The sequence below is a fragment of the Pseudochaenichthys georgianus genome, chromosome 7 (genome assembly GCF_902827115.2).
Source record: "Pseudochaenichthys georgianus chromosome 7, fPseGeo1.2, whole genome shotgun sequence".
NCBI lineage: Eukaryota > Metazoa > Chordata > Actinopteri > Perciformes > Channichthyidae > Pseudochaenichthys > Pseudochaenichthys georgianus.
The window spans coordinates 42,890,798-42,914,432 of record NC_047509.1 but is presented as its reverse complement, the minus strand read 5'-3'; the positions used below and the strand labels follow the sequence as shown (position 1 = coordinate 42,914,432).

General features: G+C 46.0%; 1 pseudogene; it reads right to left on the bottom strand.

Annotated features, from left to right (window-relative positions):
• Positions 1–216: 216 nt before the first annotated feature.
• Positions 217–23,635, bottom strand: part of LOC117449008 (C-Jun-amino-terminal kinase-interacting protein 1-like) — a 52,975-nt pseudogene continuing 29,556 nt past the window's right edge.

Here is a 23,635-nt window from a genome sequence, read left to right as displayed (position 1 = left end):
GAAGGCAGACGAAAAACCTTTTAAAATGCGTGTTTTCTGAATGGAGATTGGATCGATCAGACTAAACTAACCTGTAGCTGCTCCGTCCACACTCACAACAACGTCCTAAAGACAGAAATAAAGCAGCGACTGTATTCACCATGACACAGACAGTCTGTGGTTTGTTCATGTTTAACTTTTGTCCAGTGTCTGAACATATATGAGGAGCTATGAGCTCTGTGTGCTAGCAGCTAACGGCTGATGTTTTGGGACATGTTGATGTGGTGATGGGATGACAGGCAGCATGTCGAGGATAACATCATATGTATATCCGTTGTTAAAATATTCCCTTAAGATTTCCATCTCTTCTTCCATTCTTTCCAACTCAGTTTAAAATGAGTGCAGAAACAGCTAAATAGTACCAAACCAAATAGAGAGGCGAAGTCCCTTCCGGTGGGACTCATGGGACCTTATTTCGGAAAAAGTTTGTATTGAAGTCAATGGAGAGAGAAAGATTATCTTTCCATCCCGTTTGATTTGTGCCACGAATTACACATATGATGTTTGTCAATCTTAAATAATAATTTCCATGTCAAAAAAGTCACAGTTTGTCGTAAAACTGTTGAAATATAAGACTATGAAAAATATGCAACTAGAAAGACTACAAATCCCAGAATCACGGTCCCGACTAACTCCACTTTTGTGTATGTACAGCTCTCAACATGCCCAGACTTGTAGTGGTTTTAACCTCTTTTAATACTTTCCGCCTCATTCTGAAAGAAAGAAGTGAAATATGCAGACGTGACGGCCGTCTTGGAGTGTGGTGCGAGACGGGAGATGTAGTTCATTGAGCGGTTTCACACAAAAAAAGTGTTTTTATTTTTTTGACTTGTAAAATGATCTTTTAAATTGATAATCATATGTGTAATTCGTGGCTCAAACGGGATCGAAAGATAATCTTTCTCTCTCCATTGACTTCAATGCATAACTTTTCCGAAATAAGGTCCCATGGAGCTCAACCGGAAGGGGAGGGACTTCGCCTCTATACGTGGCGCTGTCGGGTGCGGACCAATCACGAAGCTTCATTTCTTGACTGGCAGCAAAAGCAACCAATCACAGCAGGGCTTCTCTGGCTGGCTCTGTCCAATCACGAACAAGAAGTGTTCTCCCTAAAGGAATACCCTTTCCGTAAAAGTGCAAATGCTGTAGCGTTTTGTGAAATGCTGTAGTGTTTTCTGAAATGCTGTAGTGTTTTGTGAAATGCTGTAGTGTTTTCTGAAATGCTGTAGTGTTTTCTGAAATGCTGTAGCGTTTTGTGAAATGCTGTAGTGTTTTCTGAAATGCTGTAGTGTTTTCTGAAATGCTGTAGCGTTTTGTGAAATGCTGTAGTGTTTTGTGAAATGTTGTTTTGTCTTGCACTTCAGGGCCACCGTAGTATTTGGTTAGGTTTTGGAAAACATTTCTGGTCAGTGTATGGAACATGTCATGTGATCCTAACCATCCATAGAGGAATGTATATTATGACATGGATCAAGAAAATAAAACTCTTTCTGTACTACAGGATGCAGGTAAGAAAAGAAACCCCCCATGCAAGCACTCTGAAGAAGAGACATCAGTGGTCGCTGTGTAAGACCAGGCTTACGTGCACATACAGTAGTGAGTATTCAGGACATGGTTATTCAATAAAGATGTCTTCAGTTGGACAGGAGTAGCCAATGTTGTCCCTGTAATACTGCTGGAAGGCCCTCCTGTGGGACAGCAGAGGATATCATTAGTACATGAAATGACAATAGCTTTTTTGAATCAGGACAGATGATAGCATATATTTGTGTACCTCACTCTTATTAACTACACTGTTTAGGATACAGGTCAAGTTTGTGTATCAAAGGAAGATAGTGTCCATTTGGTATAGAAAAGGATACATTGTTGCCAGACTAAATTAAATGGAGTTGACAATGTGATGACACTTAACACAGTGTCTTCAAATGTATTGAAATCATTTACTTTAAGTTGTGTGACTCCCAGGTTGTGAGTTGGTTGATGGTCATACTTGATGACTCCTCGGTGTGCTTGATGGTTGGATCTGCCCACTCGTAGCAGGCCTTTCTAAGTTGTACATATAGATTTCTCTTACACCTGCTTTCTAAAATGTGGATAAGTGAATTCCCAACTGCTACCTAGTATTAAAGCGTAAGTAATATTTGTATGAGATGTTGCTCAGTGTTTGCGCCTGTCGTCCACCAAATCGTGGTCTTCTGTGCCGAAATAGCTCAGTTGGGAGAGCGTTAGATTGAAGATCTAAAGGTCCCTGGTTCCATCCATGGGTTCAGGCAGCAGGTAGATTATTTTAAGTTAATGTTTATACTCAGCCTCCCCGGGAAAGTTTACTCCAAGGTACTCGAAAGGAGGGTCAGGCCGATTGTCGAACCTCAGATTGAGGAGGAACAATGCGGATTCCGTCCTGGTCGTGGAACGACGGATCAGCTTTTTACTCTCGCAAGGATCCTGGAGGGGGCCTGGGAGTACGCTTATCCGGTCTACATGTGTTTTGTAGACTTGGAGAAGGCGTATGACCGAGTTCCCAGGGAGTTACTGTGGGAGGTGCTGCGGGAGTATGGGGTGAGGGGGTCTCTACTCAGGGCCATCCAATCTCTGTACTCCCAAAGCGAGAGCTGTGTTGATTTCGAGGCGTAGTCGTGGGGGGGGGGGGGTCTGCAGTTTGGTGGACTAAGGATTGCACCACTGCTTTTTGCAGATGACGTGGTTCTGATGGCTTCATCGGTCTGCGACCTTCAGCACTCACTGGATCGGTTCGCAACCGAGTGTGAAGCGGCTGGGATGAGGATCAGCACCTCCAAATCTGAGGCCATGGTTCTCAGCAGGAAACCGATGGACTGTCCACTCCAAGTAGGGAATGAGTCCTTACCCCAAGTGAAGGAGTTCAAGTATCTCGGGGTCTTGTTCTCGAGTGAGGGAACAATGGAGCGTGAGATGGGCCGGAGAATCGGAGCAGCGGGAGCGGTACTGCAGTCGCTTTACCGCACCGTTGTGACGAAAAGGGAGCTGAGCCAGAAGGCAAAGCTCTCTGTCTACCGGGCCGTTCCTACCCTCACCTATGGTCATGAAGGATGGGTCATGACCGAAAGAACGAGATCGCGGATACAAGCGGCCGAGATGGGTTTCCTCCGCCGGGTGGCTGGTGTCTCCCTTAGGGATAAGGTGAGAAGTTCGGTCATCAGGGAGGGACTCGGAGTTGAGCCGCTCCTCCTTCGCGTCGAAAGGAGCCAGTTGAGGTGGTTCGGGCACCTAGTTAGGATGCCACCTGGGCGCCTCCCTAGGGAGGTGTTCCAGGCACGTCCAGCTGGGAGGAGACCAAGGGGTAGACCTAGGACCAGGTGGAGGGATTATATCTCTTCGCTGGCCTGGGAGCGCCTTGGGATCCCCCAGTCAGAGCTGGTTGATGTCGCCAGGGAAAAGAAAGTTTGGGGCTCTCTGCTGGAACTGCTACCCCCGCGACCCGACCACGGATAAGCGGGAGAAGATGGATGGATGGATGGTTTATACTGATTGATTACTCTTATACCTGCTTCGTAAACTACGGATAAGCTATTAAGATGCTAATTGACAAACCAACTGGTCACAAGTATCTCATGGAAAATCCTCCCCCTCATGTCATCCGGCACACAAACACGGGCAGACCTTTGTGAAATATGATTTCAAACTTATTTTTTGATACGTCATAAACATACAGGAAATGACATCCGTCAAAGCGTAATTGGGAATGTAATGTTAAGGTGAGCAGGCTGCTCAATCTAACCCTAAGGATATTAATGTAAACAGAAGGTTTATTTTGCAAGCTGTGGAGATACATTATTTATTCTACTCTACAGTATTTCATTTTTTAAATCTTTGAATCATGAGTGCAGTTTTCTGATGCTAAAGGTATTGTTACTGAAGCCTTAAGAAACAGGCAGTGTTTCAATGTTGCACAGTAAAGAAATACCCCAAAACGTAAGGTTCCCTCAGGAGTACTTGAGTAATTGTATTTAGTTACTTTCCACCACTGAGCAGATATCCAATAGTAAAAGTCACAAAATATGTATAAAATGAACAACAAAGAATAGAATAAAATACATCTTACCCTACAGACTCAGCTAGAGGATGTAGTGTTGTCTCTGCCACCATCACATGACAGGCGAAGCGCTGCTGCTCAGGGTGTTTGGTGATGAGACCAAAATACCTGCGGGCAACAATCAGCATGACTTATTCACACACGTCTGTGGAGGCTGTAGTACACAAAGCAGTATATTATTGTCATGTAAATGACACTTAACACAGTGTGAGAATAGAGACACTTTAATGTTAGTTTAATGCATTTGCCATGCAAGTGTGCTCGATGAAGTAGTGCGACTCACTTGCTGTGTTTCGGATGACAGCCGCAGAATGAGATGTTCTTCAACTGGAAGAAATGGAAACACTGGTCTCCCTGACAAAAACAGACACACAGAGAAATGTCAAGTTTGAATGATTTAACTGCAAGATTTCCACTGAGTGGCAGATATCTCACCATGGTGCAGGTATTCTACTTGTGTTTAAAATGTCTCATGGTCTACCCAACTTACGCTTAACAGATTCATTAAACAAAAGGAAAACACTACTGACAAAACTAAGGAACATAAAATCGCTCAACTCTTTCTTCAAATCTGTAAAACAGTGGACATGCTGTCATAAACTGGAGTAAGGGTTATATCAATATTTTTCTAATTCTCTGTGCCTATTAGCATTTATCTGTTTTTATGGATGTGCTTTTGTGTGTGTTGTGTGTTACGCATAGGTTTGTATTAATGTGCATTCACTTGTGCATGTGTGTTTTATAATGTGCTGTAATTGTGCTTCCAATGCGCCTTTCTGTTGAGCGCTTGTGTTTCTTTCTTTGCCCCCCTATGTTTCCCTTTAATGCCATCAGCCTTAAAGGACTGCAGATGAAAATGAGCCGTTATGGCTAAATATGGCACATACCTGATGGACTCAAGTGCTCATGTTCATTCATGTGCATTGTCCCTTCTTAAATAAGTACATATACTTACACTGGATAAACATTTATTTTTTGAGTAGCTTGCAATTGCTGGATTAGAAGAAGTGTGAACGTGAAGATATGTCGATAGAGTAGTGCACGTACCCTATGAGCAGAGTGACACTGGTCCTGGACACTGATCTTCACCCCCCTCACACTGACCTCCAGCACACAGGCTGAAGGGGGCTGAGCTGCTAACCGCCTGTTACACGCCACCTGTGAACACAAGTCATCAGTCAGTCATTAAACACAACTTTAACTCTCAGCTGTTTTATTTATTATTACCTGTCTGTAGTGTTAGGCCAGTTTAGAGCCGTGTTTGTCCAACACGTCGTCACCTCAACTTTATATCCTTTTATAGATGTGTATGAAATAGTCATAATTGTGTTTGTGTATGTGTGTTTATTTGTGTATTGAGGGGTAGGGGGGTGGGTGGGCTGTATGGGGGAGCTTTCTGAGAAATAACGTTCAGGAGAGTTGGATAGATCGCATTTATTACGAATAGTTTTCCAAGTTTACCCATAATATTAATGCAATACACTTGACCTCTGCCTTTGCTGTGCTTTGACGGCTTAAACTTAGCAAGACAATAATCATCACTCAGTATTCAAAACTCCTACTTGTGTTCCATACACTAATGTAACAACAGTAACTGTGGGGGAAACTTCTGAAGCAATTGAAACAGGACTCGGAGAGACACGAGGAGAGCTGGAGCTTTGATGGAAAACACTGACGGTTTATTTGGAGCTTCGGCCTGGAGAATTCACAAAACATGTCACGGGCCACGAGTTGACTGGATCAGTAAAAGGGTCAGTACACCCGACTCTGAACAGAGATTGGATTCAAGACTTCTACCTCAACCCTAATGCCATCAGTGCAGGTGACATAAAAGAAAACTCATATTCAACATTTTTATTCATTTCCTGTCCCTACACTTTTCATTTAGTTTTCTTTTCATTTGGCATTCTCACCCTGGTCTTATGTAATAAATACATGTTTTCACAGTTGCTTACACTCCTTTTCGGGTTTGCTAACGGTAGCTACTTTAGCTTGATAGCTAGCCATGGCTCCTTCCTAGGGTTGCCAACCGTCCCGTATTAGCCGGGACGTCCCGTATTTTAGCCAAAAGGGGCGTGTCCCGTACGGGACTTTGTTTGTCCCGGACTCCCGTGGAAAGGGAAAAATAAAAAATATGTTTCTGTTTGCGCGCAATGCAGTGTGTCTGGCTGCGTGCCTGTGTGTTTGTGTGCTGTATATGAAGGGCACTAGGACCGCTCAGTTGACAGGGCAGGCACAATGCTCGCACGTGTGTGTGAGATTTTCACCGGTGGGACGCGGGCGCGGCATCATTGTTTGTGTGGCATGTCAGCCTGTTCAGTCGTGTGGGGAAATGAGCGCTGCCGGTGGAGGAGGTGAGCCTCGAGCACTAGGGGCAGGTCCCACTGTGGGGTGGAGGCGTGCACTACTGGGCGCAGCCTCCTGACCCCCTTTAAAAACCGCGTCTCAGTGGTTGACTAAAGGCTGACCTGCCGCCAAATCCCTCATGGCAGGACGAGATGGCTGCTGCATACACCTTCACTGTAGAATGAGCAAGCCCTCTGTCCACCAGTAACTGTAAGAAGGATAAAATAGAGCCTAACTCACAAGATAGGGGCTCTATTCTCCGCTCCTCACACCATCGCTGGAATCCTAGCCACTTTGGCCTGTAACAGGCTGTGGGGGATCCAGCTGTAGCTGCCTGGATAGACTGAATAACGCTGTCAGACAATCCACCCTGTCTCAGCCTGTCCCTCTCAGGAGCCAAGCCTGGAGAGGACGGCCCAGAGTGGGTAACGCCCCGATTGCACCTGCCTCTTGAGACATCGCCCCCCAGAACTGGGGAACCGCCCAGGGCTGGCCCACCTTCATCTGTGTCATCTCTGAGTACCACGGCGCCCCAACGTGATCCGGAGCCACTAGGATGACTGACAGACGTTCTCGCCTCACTCTCCTCAGGAGGGGGAGAATGAGACGCAGCGGTGGAAAGGCGTATAGCAGCTTCCTTGGCCATGGCTCGTGTGCAAACCCAAGGGTGGGTCGTCGCTCAGGGCCACGGAGAACCACAGGGCACAGTGGCTGTTTCGCCGGCTGGCGAACAGATCCACTTCCGCTCTCCCGAACTGGGCCCAGATCTGCTTCACCACCTTCGGGTGAAGCACCCACTCGCCTGGCAGGAGGCCGCCCCTCGATATGAGGTCGGCTCCCCCGTTCTCCAGTCCCGGGATATGGAGGGCTCTCAGAGATAACACCACCTCTGAAGCCCATAACCACAGTTCCTCCGCCCTGCTTGTTGATATAAGCCACTGTGGTGCTGTTGTCGCTCCTGACCATGACATGTTCCCCCTGAATTAGGGGCATGAAATGCCGGAGGACTAACACTACCGCCCGTAGCTCTAGGAGGTTGCTGTGTCGTGACTCTGTTAGAGCCCAGCGCCCACCTATAGCCCTCTTCAGGCAGGTCCCTCCCCATCCTGTTCCGGATGCATCCGTGAACACTGTGATGTAGGAGGTCACCCGTCCCAGTGGAGACCCCCTCCGGAGGTGATCCGGGGACCCCCAAAACCGGAGGTTGTCCCTCACTGAGGGGGGTATGGTCACCAGCCGGCGCTTGTGCCTCTTGGGATCCAAGCGCAGGCTGGAGAACCACCTCTGCAGGCGGCGCATATGTAGTAACCCTAACGGGCCCATCATGTGAGTCACTTCTCTAGTCCCCTCTCTGGTCCCTTCCCGAGTCCCTTCTCTAGTCCCTTCTCTAGTCCCTACTCAATTCCCTTCTCAAGTCCCTCCTCTAGTCACTTCTCTAGTCCCATCTCTAGTTCCACCTTTAGTCACTTCTCTAGTCCCTTCTCAAGTCCCTACTCTAGTCCCATCTCAAGTTACCTCTCCAGTTTCTTCTCGAGTTCCCTCTCCAGTTTCTTCTCAAGTCACCTCTCAAGTTCCCTCTCGAGTCCCCTCTCAAGTCACCTCTCGAGTTCCCTCTCAAGTCACCTCTCGAGTTCCCTCTCAAGTCACCTCTCGAGTCCCCTTTCTAGTCACCTCTCGAGTTCCCTCCTCTAGTCCCTCCTCTAGTCCCCTCTCGAGTCCCCTCTCTAGTTCTCCTCTTGAGTCCCCTCTCGAGTCCCATCTCGAGTCCCCTCTCGAGTCCCCTCTTGAGTCACGTCTCGAGTCCCTACCCAATGTCTTGGTTCGTTGGAGGTTCCGCTGGGGATCCTGCCAACTCCATGTCCTGTCCCGTTGGAGGCCCCGCCGACTACTCTCCTGCCGGGGGTCCTGCCAATCCTATGTCCTGTGCCATTGGAGGTCCCGCCAACTACTCTTCTGCCGGGGGTCCTGCCAACCCTATGTCCTGTGCCGTTGGAGGTTCTGCTGGGGGTCCTGCCAGCTCCATGTCCTGTCCCGTTGGGGGTCCCGTGGACTACTCTTCTGCCGGGGGTCCTGCCAATCCTATGTCCTGTGCCGTTGGAGGTTCCGCTGGGGACCCCACCAACTACTCTTCTGCCGGGGGTCCTGCCAATCCTATGTCCTGTGCCGTTGGAGGTTCCGCTGGGGACCCCACCAACTACTCTTCTGCCGGGGGTCCTGCCAATCCCATGTCTTGTTCCGTTGGAGGTCCCGCCATCACCTGTCTCGCCGGGGGTCCTGCCAACTCCTGGTCCTCTTCCGTGGGGGATTCTGCCGAAGCCTGTCCCTCCGGTTCCTGTCCGGCCGACACCGGGTCCTGCCCGGCCTCCGGAGCTGTCCCGTCAGCGCCTTCCTGCCCGGCCTCCGGGAGCTGTCAGGTCTTCGCCCTCGAGCCCGGCCCCCTGAGAGCCGCGGTCCTCGCCCTCAGGCCCGGCCCCCTGACTCTTCCTGCCGCTACCTTCGCCCTCATGCTCGGCCCCCTGAGTTTGCCCGCTGTGGCCTTCGTCCCACCATGGACTCTGCCTTGCCCCCGGGCCGTCCGCCCGAGACCCCCACCTTGGACTCTGCCTTGCCGCCGGGTCGTCCGCCCGAGTTCCCCACCTTGGACTCTGCCTTGTCCCCGAGCTGTCCGCCCAAGTCCCCCTTCTCGGCTTCTGCCTTGTCCCCAGGCCGTCCGCCCGAGATCCCTTCCGGGTCCTCCGCTGTGCTCCTGGGCTGTCAGCCCAAGACCCGTCCTCCAGACCCCCTCCCCCCACCCTGGTGGCCCTAGTTTTGCGTCCCTCCTCCTCTGGACCGCCTCCACCCACGCTGCTTGAGGTTTTGGACTTTTGTGGGGTTTTTAAAAAAATGTTTAGGGGTGGGGGGTTCTGTCACGTTTATTGTGTTATGTCACGTTTTGTATGTCTTGTTTTGGGTGTTTTCTTCCTTGTATATTGTCTGGTCCTTCTTCCTGTGTTTTTCCCCTGTCGTTAGTTTCCCTGGTTTGTCTGATTGTGTTCACCTGTGGCCCTTGTGTTTCTCCTCCCCTGCCCGGCTGTTTCTCGTCTTGTGATTACCCATCCCTGTATTTAGTCTCGTCTCGTCCTGTGTTCAGTGTTGGTTCGTCTTCTGTTTGTGAATGAGTTCACCAGTGAGAGTTCTGTTTTGTCCAAGTTATTTTTATTTTATCCTTGAAATAAAGGCTTTTTTCAGCGTTATCTGCATTTGGGTCCTGTTTGCTTCACTCACCGTAACATTTATATAGGCTTTTTTTCCTTAACAAATTGTTTTTGCGCTGATCAGGGGGTACTTGGCTGAATTTGTTTTCAAAGGGGGTACATTATTGAAAAAAGTTTGAGAACCTCTGGGGCCTATACTATGAAGCTGGTTCAACCTAACCTGGATATGTTTGAGTTAGCCGGTTGGCCTAATCCAAAACATACGCGCTGTCGCTAAACTGTACCACGTCACTGGTTATCAAGTGGATCGCTCAAGCCAGCTGTGTCCTATCTAGTTAGGTGCGCGTTCACATGAAAGGGGTGGTATTTGGAGCAACAGGTTTATGATATCACTGCCCCGTCCAAGACACGAGTGGATCTGACTTTAATTACATTTGACTCGAGTGTTTCGTCAACTTAATGTGCTTAAAATAATACTTCTGCACACAGTCTGTGACACTGAGTGTTGCACGGCCAGATACGGCTCAGCTGACTCAGATAAGGAAATATATGATACATTATGATGTGATATGAATGATAATGTGACACATCGACGTCTGCACTCACAGTGCCGCGGACTGTAGGCAACGTAATGTTACTTTGATCCGGTTACTTATGTTGTGGCAGATATTTAATTAAGCTTTCTGAATATAATAGTATAATAGGCCTAGTTAGAATAGTCAGATTGCTCTGAAGATGGGAGGTGATGTTCTATTCATTTTCACGTTCACACAGTCGGTGATTTTGGCCGGCCGTCTTTCCTGCAACGGAAGTTTAAACTGTATTTTCTCCGCACACTGAGCTCTGATTGGTCAGCAGGCGTGGTGCTTTCGCTGAGTTGATTTCTTATCCTGGAACCTATCCTGCTTCGGAGCACAGACTAGGTTCCAGGATAAGTCACCATGGAGATCTAGCCCGCTAAAAAGTGAACCAGCTTCGTAGTACCGGAAATCCCAGAAGCTAGATTGCTAAACGAACATCCTGCTTCGTAGTATACCCCCCTGGTCCCGACCAGGTTAGCCGCTAAGCATAAGTTACCATGGAGATCTAGCCTGCTAAAAAGAGAACCAGCTTCGTAGGATCGGAAAGCCGGAGTTTCCCCTAAATTTAGCCGGCTAAGCGAAAATCCTGCTTCGTAGTACACCCCCCTGGTCTGCCCTCCTGTGTTCCCGGTTTGTTTTTGTTTTGTTTGTTACTTTCCCTTTTGTTCCCCCTTGCCTGCTCCGTAGCTTTTTGTGTGTCGAACCAGCTTTTTATTTAATAAAAGCTCACCTTTATTTACATCCCCTGACCAGCCTCCCTGTTTTTACTGCTTTTAGGTCCGCATACAAACCGTGACAATGTCATGATCGCCAGCTGGAGGTTGTTGTATTTATTCACCACTATATCGCTTTCATGGTGTGTTTCTGTTCTCACTGCCTGTACGTACCTTCTGCATCGCAGAGGAAAGCATGTCGGTGCCTTTGTGGATGGGAACCTGCACCGAACCCAGGAATCGCACCAGGAACTTCTCTATCGAGCTATCCTTCGCAGCTATGGGAAAACAATAATAATAATAATAGCATCAACTTAAATAATGACAAGCTGATGGTGTCAGGAAATAAGCAGTGAGTGGAAAGTGAGAAAATTAATCATATTGATTAAACAGTTGAAAATAAACTGGTGTTATACTCATTCTGGCCACAACAGGTTGAAGTGCACCACTCCCTAACATTTTTCAAAAGGGTTCAAAGTATTCATGTTTTCTTCAAGCTGAGTATTAATTTCTCCATAAACTGTAAACACAAGGAATATACAGTATATTTTATGTTAGCTAGTTTTGTTACTTTACATGTATTACAATCAGCTGGCAATGTATTTGAACCATCACTAATGTGCCAACATACACTGAACATTTTGTATCAGACTTTAATAGAACACTAGATGTTTTTTTCTCACTTGTCTCTCTGCTATTCAGTTGTTGTATTTTAGATTTCTGTTGCAATGGACCTTGGATAGTGTCTGTGGGCAGCCTGACGGCGTAGAAGGCAGGGAAGATGCCGGTAGCCCCGGTCCTCATGTTGTAGCCCTGACACCACAGGTCCTCAGACTGCTTCAGCAGCAGCACCGGGTCATCCGTTTCTAGGTACAGCTCATCTGAATGACGAGGGACAAACCTAAAGAAAGGAAAGGGAGTATACAGAATTCAGTCTCCGTGTTGATTTGGACATGTCACAGTTAGTTTGTATATGAGTATAAGTTTTGACCTGTAGGCAGCTCTGTGGCTCTGTTGTCTCTCCACTCCATCCAAAACACAGGAGAATACACCAAAGGAGCCAGCACCTGAGTGATACAGCAGCCATGTTACAGTCATAACAGCTTACTTGGGAATGGAGAGCACAATTTGGCCACCGTGACTACGTTTTTAGCTTTATGTGTAGGACACCTTCACTGAGGCTGAGTACACCTTCACCTTTTTCATATTAATGATATCCTCATTTTTTTATGGATTTGAAGACATTACAATCGTATACATATTCAAAACAGAGTAACTCAATTGTCAAAAATGGCCATCAAATATTGGTTTGAGTGATATATTTTCATCATTAGTTATTTGGCACAGAAAAGTATTATTCCACCTAATTTTTATTATTCTATTCTTCTTCTTTTTGTTATTGTTTTCTGTAGCAGGGGGGTCTTACCCCTCAGGTAAACCCCCTGATGTATGTGGTTCTTACAGAACTATCAGCCTAAAGGGGACCTATCATGCAAAATGCACCTTTGTACGTCTTTTATACATGAATATGTGTCCCCGGTGTGTCAGGGAACTCACCAAGTGTCAGAAAACACAACCCTCTCTCTTTTCCTCCGTACCCAAATCTCTAAAAACGGGGCTTTAACGGATCTGATATAGACTGATCCAGATTTGAAAATAGTCTGACGTCAGTGACGAGAAGCACAAATCAGGGGAATGAGAGGTTGCCGTGGCATGGTAACAGCATGGTAACATGATGCTCGTAACTCGGCCCCACCTTTGCAGGGGGGCGTGGTCAGCTGCAGCACATGCAAAGACAGGGTGGAGGAGAGGAAAATAGAGCGAAATGAGGCATGGCTAAAATGCATGATCTGTTTGGTATTTTGAAATAGAAAACGTATAAATATACCTTATATAGGTATGGCCAAACAATATATTATTTAAATATAGCATGATAGGTCTCCTTTAAGTTGACAGCAAATTGCTCTCAAAACTTCTTGCAAAGAGGCTGGAGAATCTTCTTCCAACTCTCATTAAACCTGACCAGATCAGCTTTGTTCACGGGCGTTATTCTATCAGTAATATGCAGAAGTTTGTGCAACATAAAATGGCCTTATACGTGGACAATATCTTGCTATTTTTGTCGTGCCCCAAGCTGTCGATTTCTACTACGATGACAGTCTTTAGTGAGTTCAGTGCCATATCTGGCTACAAGATAAATTATAGTAAATCTGAATCTATGCCGTTAGGGACCATGAATAACACAGATGCCCAGTTTCTGTTGATGGGTCGGATCAGTCTCATTAAGATGAGTGTCCTCCCCCATCACTTATATCCATTAAAGATGCCCCCTATTTACTTGACTAATACATTTTATCTTGACTTCCAAAATAAATCACTTTCTGAATTTATTTTTGCATGGCAAAAAACCCAGACAAAGGCTTAATATACGACAGCAACCTACAGATAGGGACGACCTTACTATGCCTAATTTGATATTTACAACTGGGCCTGCCATGCATCCTACGTCTGGTGAGACCCGGCGCCAGAACAAATCTAAAGGGGGGGCATATGATTTTCATGGGAGGGCACCAGGGGCGGCGGGTACTGTAGGCTAGGGAAGGCTAAGCCTTCCCAAATATTTGTGTCACTGCATCCTGGTAAAATAAAAATATAATGTATAATGTCTGTGTCTTTGACATTAGCGCTGCTATGCAGCCACCAGTGCCCTGTACTACGAAGCCAGTTCAACAGACCCTGGATATGTTTGAGTAACAAACAAACTAACAACAACAAACTAACAAACGAGATCTCGCTAAGCGGTCCGACGACGCTGGTTATCAACTCGGTAAATCAAGCCAGGGATTCTCTCTCCAGCTGAGAGCGCGTTCACGTGAAAGGGGCGGGGTTAGCAACATTTGACCAATCAAAAACAGGGACAAGTGTACTGACAGCGCAGCGTCATACTTCATTAATGAAAAGTAAACTAATATTAGACAAATATGAGCTTTGAACATCCATGACTTAAACATATAACCTGCAAGGTGAATACAGAACAACTGGTTACAAAATAAATAATACCGAGTGTTTGAAAGCGTACAACAGTTTTATGATATCACTGCCCCGTCTAAGACATGAGGGGATCTGACTTTAATTACATTTGAGTTGAGTGTTTCGTCAACCTAATGTGTTGCTTAAAATAATACTTCTGCATACAATACAGTCTGTGACACTGTGAGTGTTGCACGGCCAGATGAGGCTGGAGAAGCTGACTCAGATAAGGAAATATATGATATATTATGATATTATATGATCGATGATCTGATTGATGATGTGATATGAATGATAAGTGCGACACGTCGGCGTCTTCTCTGCATACGGCAGTTTAAACTGTATTTCCTTTATCCTGTAATATGACTTGAGAGATTTAAACTCCGCACACTGAGTTGATCTCTTTTCTATAGACGCCGGAGGCGGGCAGCGTCAGGTAAAAGAGGTTATTTAGCCTTCTCAAACCTGAGGCTCACGCGCCGCCTATGGAGGGCACACAAAACCGTCATGTGCTGCGGACCTGCGGTACAATATATATCAAACCGCAAGGCCAACGTCATTGCGTAAAGACGCACACTTATCACAAATACATACACAAATAAAGAGCAACATAGAAACCACTTTTGAAATATTGTGTGCCAACCCTGTCTCCTAAAAATTGCGTTCCCACAGAACTAAACTGCATTCTCAATTACGTTTAGCTAGAAACGTATTTTCTCCCACGTTACGTTCGTTATGAACGTATCTCAAATACGTTTATTTTCTACATATCTTCTAGAGGCATATTCTCTCCCACGTTACGTTTCTTATGAACGTATCTCAAATACGTTTATTTTCTACATATCTTCTAGAGGCATATTCTCTCCCACGTTACGTTTCTTATGAACGTATCGTAAATACGTTTATTTTCTACATATCTTTGCCCTTTATTGTCTTGCTTATAATAATGATACTAGTCATTTATAAATATCATTTTAGAGCACACATTTGAAATCAGTAGGTGAGGCTGTAATTTCTCCAGCTGTTACTCTCATGAGCGAGGCAGAACATAATAGTTTTAACATGCCAAAAAGCTGCTGTGTCGTTTATTGCACCTCAAACATTAAAACAAATCCAGAGTTACGTGTTTCTGTACTTCCTCTAAGAAGAAAGGACAGTAACAGAAGAGCTCTGTGGCTTCAGGCTTGATCGCCGTTCAAATGACAGCGTTGGTTTCCCCAAAAGAGGGCGGGGCTGTAAAGTGACGTCGATTTTACTCTCATCTATTATTCAAAACCATTCTATTTATTCTAACGTAAATTACATGCCAGTGTTTTATGTTTTTATTTTAAATCGTATAATGTCGGACTTTTTTTCCCGTCTGTGAGGAAAAGAAATGGGGCTTAGAGCCTCAAAATACTGAAATCTGTATTTTTGAAAATCTTTTTTTCCTTCTAATTTGTTATTCTTTTCTAAATAACACACTGTTATTTACTCAACAATAACACACAAGTATCCTTGTTTTTATTTATTAGTTTAATTCTATAATCTTGGGATTTTTAGCTGTAGTTAAAGTCACCGGAAACAGACGTAGGCCTATAAAAGGGACATTTCTAGGATACACACCAAAAACCCACTGAACAGATTACCCAAGATCCTCAGCTTGAAGCTCGTTGATTGGATATTTTAGCCGCAATGCATGTTGGGATATGATGTTAATGCGATATGATATCCGAAAACATTTTTTCAAAATAAAATAATACTTTATTCCGAGTGTTCTTGCTTTTCTCTTTGGAAGTCATCACATAACGGCATTGTAATACACGGTTCGGCTGCATTAAATATTACACATCTGCTGTAGTTCTTTATTTATAGAGCCCTGATGAGAAGACTTCCGGACAAACTTGAAGAACTGCCGTCAAAACTGAATATGCGACGTGGATCATAAATATCAACAATTAAACAACATCTTGCATTTCTTTTCACAAAATACGTCTCCTTGCAGTATCAATAATAATTCGGCTGACTTTTATATTTGATCCAATTGGTAGATAGGTTATATTTACACCCTAACGGTGCACAGCTGATAGAAAAGACGCTGCGCTGTCAGTACGCTTCTCCATGTTTGTGATTGGTCGAATGCTCCAAATACCACCTCTTTCATGTGAACGCGCACCTAACTAGATAGGACACGGTTGGCTTGAGCGATCCACTTGATAACCAGCGTCGTAGTACCGTTTAGCGAGAGCGCGTATGTTTTGGATTAGGCCAACCGGCTAACTCAAACATATCCAGGTTAGGTTGAACCAGGTTCGCAGTATAGGCCCCTGGTCTCTCTGTATTATTGTGATTATGTTGATGAGGATTATTATTAATATCATTCAATTGTTGTCAAATTGTGGATGTGCTGTGTGGCCATCAGTGGTGGGGTGTGGGGGTGTTGTACATTGTTCTGTGTATTGTGTTAAAATGTCTAAAATGTCAAAAAAGAGTACTTAAGAAAACACATGTTAGGATTGTGTATGTGACAAACAAAATCCTAACATAAACAAACAACAACATTCAAATGGCAAGCAGCATGCATGTGTTCAGGTTGTTGTAAACAAAAGATATGCTTAAATCAACATAGTTCTTATAACAATGTGTAAAATGTTTCCTGCTCCTATAACCGATACTTCCACATATACTTATATTATACCACTTGTGAAGAATGAGTTAAGACAAAGCAAACAAAACTAACATTTAGGACCTCAATGAGCAGCATATTCAACAGGCAAACACACATATAGAGGTGATAAATAAAGGGAACTTTATGAATATATACTTCTAAATGATTTTTCGTTCAAATAAAACACTTGGACAATAAACATACCAGTGGCGCTGTATTGAGTGCTGCTGTTGGAAAAAAGGTTGAGGAACTTTTTACTTCTGGAAGGGACGGCCGTCTCTCCATTCGACTCCTCTTCCTCTGAGGTTGTTGTGGAGGTTACCTTGGACTGCTTCCAGGTCCTTGCCACAACTTCCCTTCTCCTTTGTACCTCCTCCTCCCTCCGCCTTTTCAAATCCTCTTCCCTCCTCTTCTTGGTGACTTCTTCCTCCTTTTTTCTCTTTTCTTCCTCTTTCCTCCTCTCTTGGAGCAGAAAACAAGTAAGAGTTACACTCTTTGCAGCAAGAAACAACAACCAAGGAACTGATTTCATATATTCTGTCCTGAAGCTACACCTGCAAAATCATCTTGTACAAAGTGTGGTCCTCCGCACATTGAGCAGTGTTCAACAGGGCTCAGTATAGGTCCTCTTAGTCTTTTTTGTATTGATCGCCTCATCGATGAGACAATTAGTCCTTCAATTATATTAAAATCACAAACCGGCATTGCGCAGTTTTACTCTGATGCCAACCCATAAGCCGTTTGTCCAGTAGGCTAAGTGAGAACGCTTCCTAAACATCTCAATCCTAACAACAAAGATACAATTCCCTGAGAATAGTTATGTTTCTCTGAATCAATATTGGACATGAAATAAGTCTTCCACATGGGGACATATAACAACGTAGCACCTGGTTTTAGGCTGAGGTCGTCCACTCATTGGAATATTGGTTGTTCGTTCCCTGGCCCTGCAGTTTACATGACTGTGACCTTGGGCCAGATGCTAGAACCCAAATGTCTTATGTGTGGAGCGTTTACATTACATATCATTTAGCTGAAGCTTTTGTCCAAAGACTTACAATAAGTGTAAAAAGTTCCATAAAGATTCAAACTCCGAACAAGTGAAAGTATACCATAATAAGTGCTGGGGAATCAGTTACAAGGCCTAAGTTAACTCAAAAAGCGCTTAGTGTTTCTTCTTTTTCTTTATGTGTATCCCTCCTGCGGTGCCGCCGGCACCTTGTACGGTAGCCTCTGCCACCAGTGTGCATATGGTCAAATGCAGACATGTGTTGTTACACAAGATGTCTTATAACAGGAACATTGATCATGAATTTAGCCGAGTAGCCTACATTCATGCTCCCAAAGAGATGGGATCCTCTCATTTGAAAAACATTCCGATGAACTTCATAGTGATACTGCTTTGTGACACAAATGATGTCAGCCATGTTAAGAATGAAGCTGTATCATTACCTTGCTTTGTTGCTTCTTCTATCCTCTTCCTCTCCTCCTCATACTCTGGGTCTTCCTCCTCATTGGCTGACTGATAGACCGTCTCTGAATCGCTGTCGTCTTTGTGCTCATGGTAACCATGCAAGCAGTCCTTGAGGCTGACCAGCTCCAACTGAGCATGTTCATCGACCACCAGAGTGTATTTGACAGAGTCATAATGTAACCCTGCTGCAGATTCACTCTTTGGTACAGTCTGAGCAGCCGCACCATCTCCCTGAGGGACCTCAGTGTTATTGTCATCTTTTCCTCCCTGTGCGTCCACCTCTGACTTGGTACAGTCCATCTCAGTTTTTTCGTCACAGTGGATTACACCATTCTGGACGTTTGCACAGGGAGTTGAAACTCCCTCCCCATCTTCTTCGCTGATGACAGGGTTGCTTCGATTGGATAGAGAAGGATGCAGAGGCCCTGGTGGGGGGCCTTCTGTGTCTGAGCTAAGGGACATTCTGTTTGAGCCCCCCTCACTGCTGGATCTGGAGAGGATAGGGGGGTTGTCTTGGGTCCTGTCATGGTTTTGGCCTAAGAACACAAAATATGGACAGTAGTTAGTTATATGAGGAGTAACAGAGTCATTTGGAAACTGAACAGTTTGGGAATAAAATGTGGACAAAGTTATTGGTGAACCACTTCACTTATGTTTTCTTACCTCAAAAGGAATACTCCACCCATACAATTACCATTTGTATATCAAATACTCGAAGCAAGGTAACTTGAATCTTGAAGAACACTAAAACTTTCATACAACTCAGTAAAATCCGAGTTTCATCTTCTCAGGTGTATACTTACCAACAAACATACAGTTATATCTCTCACAGGCTCCGCCCTCTACTGGACTCTATGGGTACTACCCTCTATGCAAGCATTCTCCCACTGAGACTTCTATAGTAGCCGGCCCTGGGCGGGCCTACCTGAATGTGCGTGCATCACACCGTATAAAATGAGGCCTCGCCTCCTGACTATCATCCTTTTCTCTTCAGCAGCGGAAGTGATTCCACGAGAGACTGAGACGTTTGATAGAAGAAGAAAGAGTTATCATACCTCCAGGGGGTCGCCACTGCTAGAGACCCGGGCCTGTCCTTCGTGCCCTGGCTGAAATAGCGAGCGCCGATCCCCACCACCTTGCTTCGAGTGGTTGGGGGACCAGGATATGGCCGAGGCGGTGCCATTCACGTTCGCCATTCCTTCCGGGTCTGGAGTCCATGGAAGTCCACCGCCCAGAGCTGTACTCTCCCTGGATGATGATCATGGCGGTGGGTGTGTGGGATACTCACTTATTGCGAGAGATGCCCCCGCCTCACCAGGTCAGAGCGATTATTGGGCCGCAAGGCCGAATAAGTAGTTTGGTCCACGGGCCTTGCCCCAGGCCCGGTTCCCCCAGGGACCGGTGCTCGGTGGCTTCACGTGATATAGGGTCGACCCTACTTCATCACAGGCCGCCACCGCTGCCCGCCGTGTGATGTCCCTGGGATATCACGCCGCGTGGCACTTTCCAAAGAGGATCGTGTTGATCTCCTGGGAGCCCCCGTGTTTACGGAAGGGCTCTATGGATCGATCTCCTTGCTCACGGGATGAGGATTAGTCGCAGCGTAGCTGCTTCTTGCCCATCCCCAGTGGAAGAAACACTGTCCTACACTCCCCGCCCCTGCTGTAAACCCCAGTATAGGGAGCCAGCAGGTGGGCGTGTGCACGTGAGTGGAATAAACCGAGTGCTGTCAAAGCACTGTGCGGGTTCAAGAGACGCTATTGCCGGCGTGCTGTTGTCAGAAAACACACCTTGCCTGGTATAATAGCTCAGATTAATGCATTTCACTGTTGCAATGGGAAATACAGCGTTAATACGTGGGCGCGCGGCCCTCGTGAGAGTGGCCGCGGTGCGTTCAGGGACCCTCGCAGGAGAACGGTGTTTTACGTTTGTTAACTCTAGTTCTGGAGTGAGGTGTGTGTGGGAAAAATGCATTCAAAGACTATTGCATTTATCCCAGAGTAAGAGTCATTTCTCTCCACAATTCCACTTTTCCCCATAATGTCCGTTTCAAAGAGACAGCATTGTGACGGCGCGCGCGGCCCCCCTCCCCCGAGGGCGGGCCACGGTGCGTTCAAAGACCTCAGTAGAGAGGTGAGACGAAGGGAGAGGTGCCGGCACGGAGATCCCGTGCCCGCGGCGCCCTCCACCTCTTCGGCCCACCCCGTGGAACCGGCGTGCCGGCACTAACGGGGACGGGCTTTCCGTCTTTACGGATCTGACTGGCGGGGGGAGAACATCTCTCCGCCCGGGACGAGGGGGCGAATTCCGCCTCCTCCCTGTATAATGAACAGATCACTACGTTTTCTAATAAGAATGAGGTTGATCTGTATCCAAATCTAAGTGTCTTTTGTTTCCACAAAGGCTACACTTAGGCCTTCACACAATGTTAACCGTACAAATTCCCCATTCGCTGCCCCAGCTGTAGCTTCTTTAAAGGAGGTGGCTAGTGGGCATGCGCAGATGAGAGGGATGAACCGCAGGGAGTGCTATCTAAAGGAGAGCGCTATGCGGGTACAGGGACATTATGGCCGGCGTATTGCTGTCAGAGAACACACTACGCCTAGAGCAAAGACTCCAATGCAGTTTACCCGTAGTGGTAAAGGCTGAATTATGCCGGAGCCCGCACTCACACAAGAGCGCGTGGCGGTGCGTTCAGGGACCTTAGTAAAACACACTATGCCTATAAAGACTCTGATTAATGCTGTTTACCGTAGTGGTGAGAACAGCATTAGGGTGGAGCGCGCACTCACACAAGAGCGCGTGGCGGTGCGTTCAGGGTCCTCAGTAAATAATCGGCCCTTTCTGTGTCAACCCTCCATGGGCAAATATTCCCTTCGCGGGGAGTTTGTGCAATGCACTCGCATTGAACGTGTAGTAAGCCCATTCGGGGCCGAGGGGGCTCTCCCCATCCGTCTGTGGGGGGGGGGGGGGGTCCCCGGCACTGTTTTTTGAGCACACTTTCTGCGAGGTAAGCGCAGCAGGGTGTGCTCTGTCAGCCACAGCCCAGATTTCTCCTCGGTTATAACCGGGTTAAAGGAGAATGTGGGGCAGCAGCTGCTGACCATAAAAGCCGGTCAGGGGCAGTACGGTGGAATGTTGTTTTTGGTCGACAGTGCGCGTATATATCGCGGCTCCACCCACTGTACCCATAGAGTCCAGTAGAGGGCGGAGCCTGTGAGAGATATAACGTTGGGTTACGTATTGTACCCCTTGTTATATTAGCACAGGCGGAGCCCTCTACTCAGGGCACTGTCTGTCCTATTCCGCTCGCTGAAGAGAGGTGTAGGATGATAGTCAGGAGGCGAGGCATCCTTTTATACGGTGTGATGCACGCGCATTCAGGTAGGCCCGCCCAAGGCCGGCTACATCTATAGAAGTCTCAGTGGGAGAATGCTTGCATAGAGGGTAGTACCCATAGAGTCCAGTAGAGGGCTCCGCCTGTGCTAATACGACAAGGGTTACAATACGTAACCCAACGTTCTTCTTAAACCTTTTAATGCTCAAATAACGTAACAGTTCTGGCACAGATATAGCTCACCTGCTCATGAGTGATAGTGTTCATACAGAGGTGTTCAGTTTACTCAGTTTTAGAGCATTGTTTTAGTTTTCAGGCTAACAATCAAACTCGTTTTCAGTAGAAGGTTGCTAAAAAACACAGGGTTTGAGACACGCTGATGAAGAGTCTGAAGATGAAAGGAGGATTATATTGAACTTGTGCCATGGTTCTGTGTCAGCTGGAGGTGTAAATAGCTTGGCCGGATTTACCATATGAGCAAACTTATTACGTGGTGTTACGTGTGCTCGCATTCTTATTTTGGGAAGGGTTGGGGGGGCCATGAGCTCTAAGTGCCCGGGGGCCCCTGGAGGTATTAATCCGGCCTTGGTAAATAGGCATGTTTTTAAATCTGACTTTTTTGGTCAATATTTAAATGTTGAGTTTTTAGCTTGTTCTGTGGGTAATTTGATTTAAAACATCAGGAGGAACTGTGAGTTTTCAGAAGACTGAATCTAATGACCTTCAAGTCATATACATTTCTATTTACTCAACATGTAGTAGTACCAAGAGGACGATGCTGAGCGATCTAGGTGGCCCCCTGACCCTTTCATTAGCACACAATTCTGAAACTCCTCCACTATTAAAGATGTAATTCACTTCAGAAACACTTGTTATATTCTATGGAATGCTCTTAACATCCCGATAGCAATGAATATCTTAAATGCTTTGACAATAAGTACATAACAAAATTTCATCTGTGGAAGCCGTAGTACTGTAAAAAGCACGACCAATCATCTGAGCCGGGCCGGCTAAAGTAACTGGATGGCCTACCTGCCTGTCAGCCTTCCATCTGTGCACAAACTGATCTTGTGCACTCTTTGGTCATGTGCGCGTTCGTGTGTGTTGGAGGAGGGGCTCTGTAAGGAAGTGGCAGATTTCTTCCGGTTGTGTATTTTCTAATTCTAGCGATCTCAAGCTGGTTTCTCCAAAATGACCTACCCCGCCTTTAAGCTATTAATCCCTTAACTATTCTGTCACCTTCCCTTTAGGGGAGCTGTCTTGTCTTGGAATTACTTTAACAAAAGTATTCACTGTAGACCACAAAAACACGTCCTCTTTCTATTTCTTTGTCCTTTTTCTTTTCTTAAGGCTACACATATGGACCTTTTATTTCAGAAGACTTCTACAAAGGACTGTGAAATGTTTTCTTTCCTTGTAGCTGGCAATACAATTCAACACAAATGGAGAATAATGTTTTTAATTATAATTAATATTTACTCTGAACACTGGTCGTTTTTCCAGTGTGTACCTAGATTGTATTAAGGATGCAAATACATGAGTTTTGCCAAAGGGGTGTGTGGTGGGTGTAATCTTGATTCACTGGAACATTGTGACTTTACTGTACTTAACTGTTCTCATTATATGGAATTACTAATAAAATGATCTTGAAACATGCTGCTGCTATGGGCTACATGTTTCATTGTTAGGTCAAATACAGGAGAACTGCTGTCATATGCATTTAGCAATCACACCTGAAGAACACACGGTGGTTATCTGTTGATAACACTTCTTTGATCCCACCTTTCCAAATAATCAATCTTAAAAAAGGTACTGAAAATAAATACAAGGCAAGGAAACAAAATACAGACCCCCCCCCTACTGTAATTCAGTCTACCTTTCTTTCTTTCTAAAAGTTACATCCCCCCATCGTGCTAGAGAACGGGTTCAGTACCTTGGTCTCGGGTCTTCTCCTGGTGTCTTGGTGCTACAGGAGTGCGAGGGACCACCATGGCTGCATACACTTCCTGGGTGGACAGTATATTATTTGGCTTGGCCCCCACTCCTCTGTTAGCCCCTTTAGCTCCAACCTTTCCTCTCGCATCAGCCCCCCGGCTTTTCAGACCATTTGCTTCTCTGGGCCTCTGATGTCCATTCCTCTCTTTGTCCTTCCCCTTGGACTCCTCACACAGTCTTCCTCCTTTCTTTTCTCCCTTCTCTGCTGTC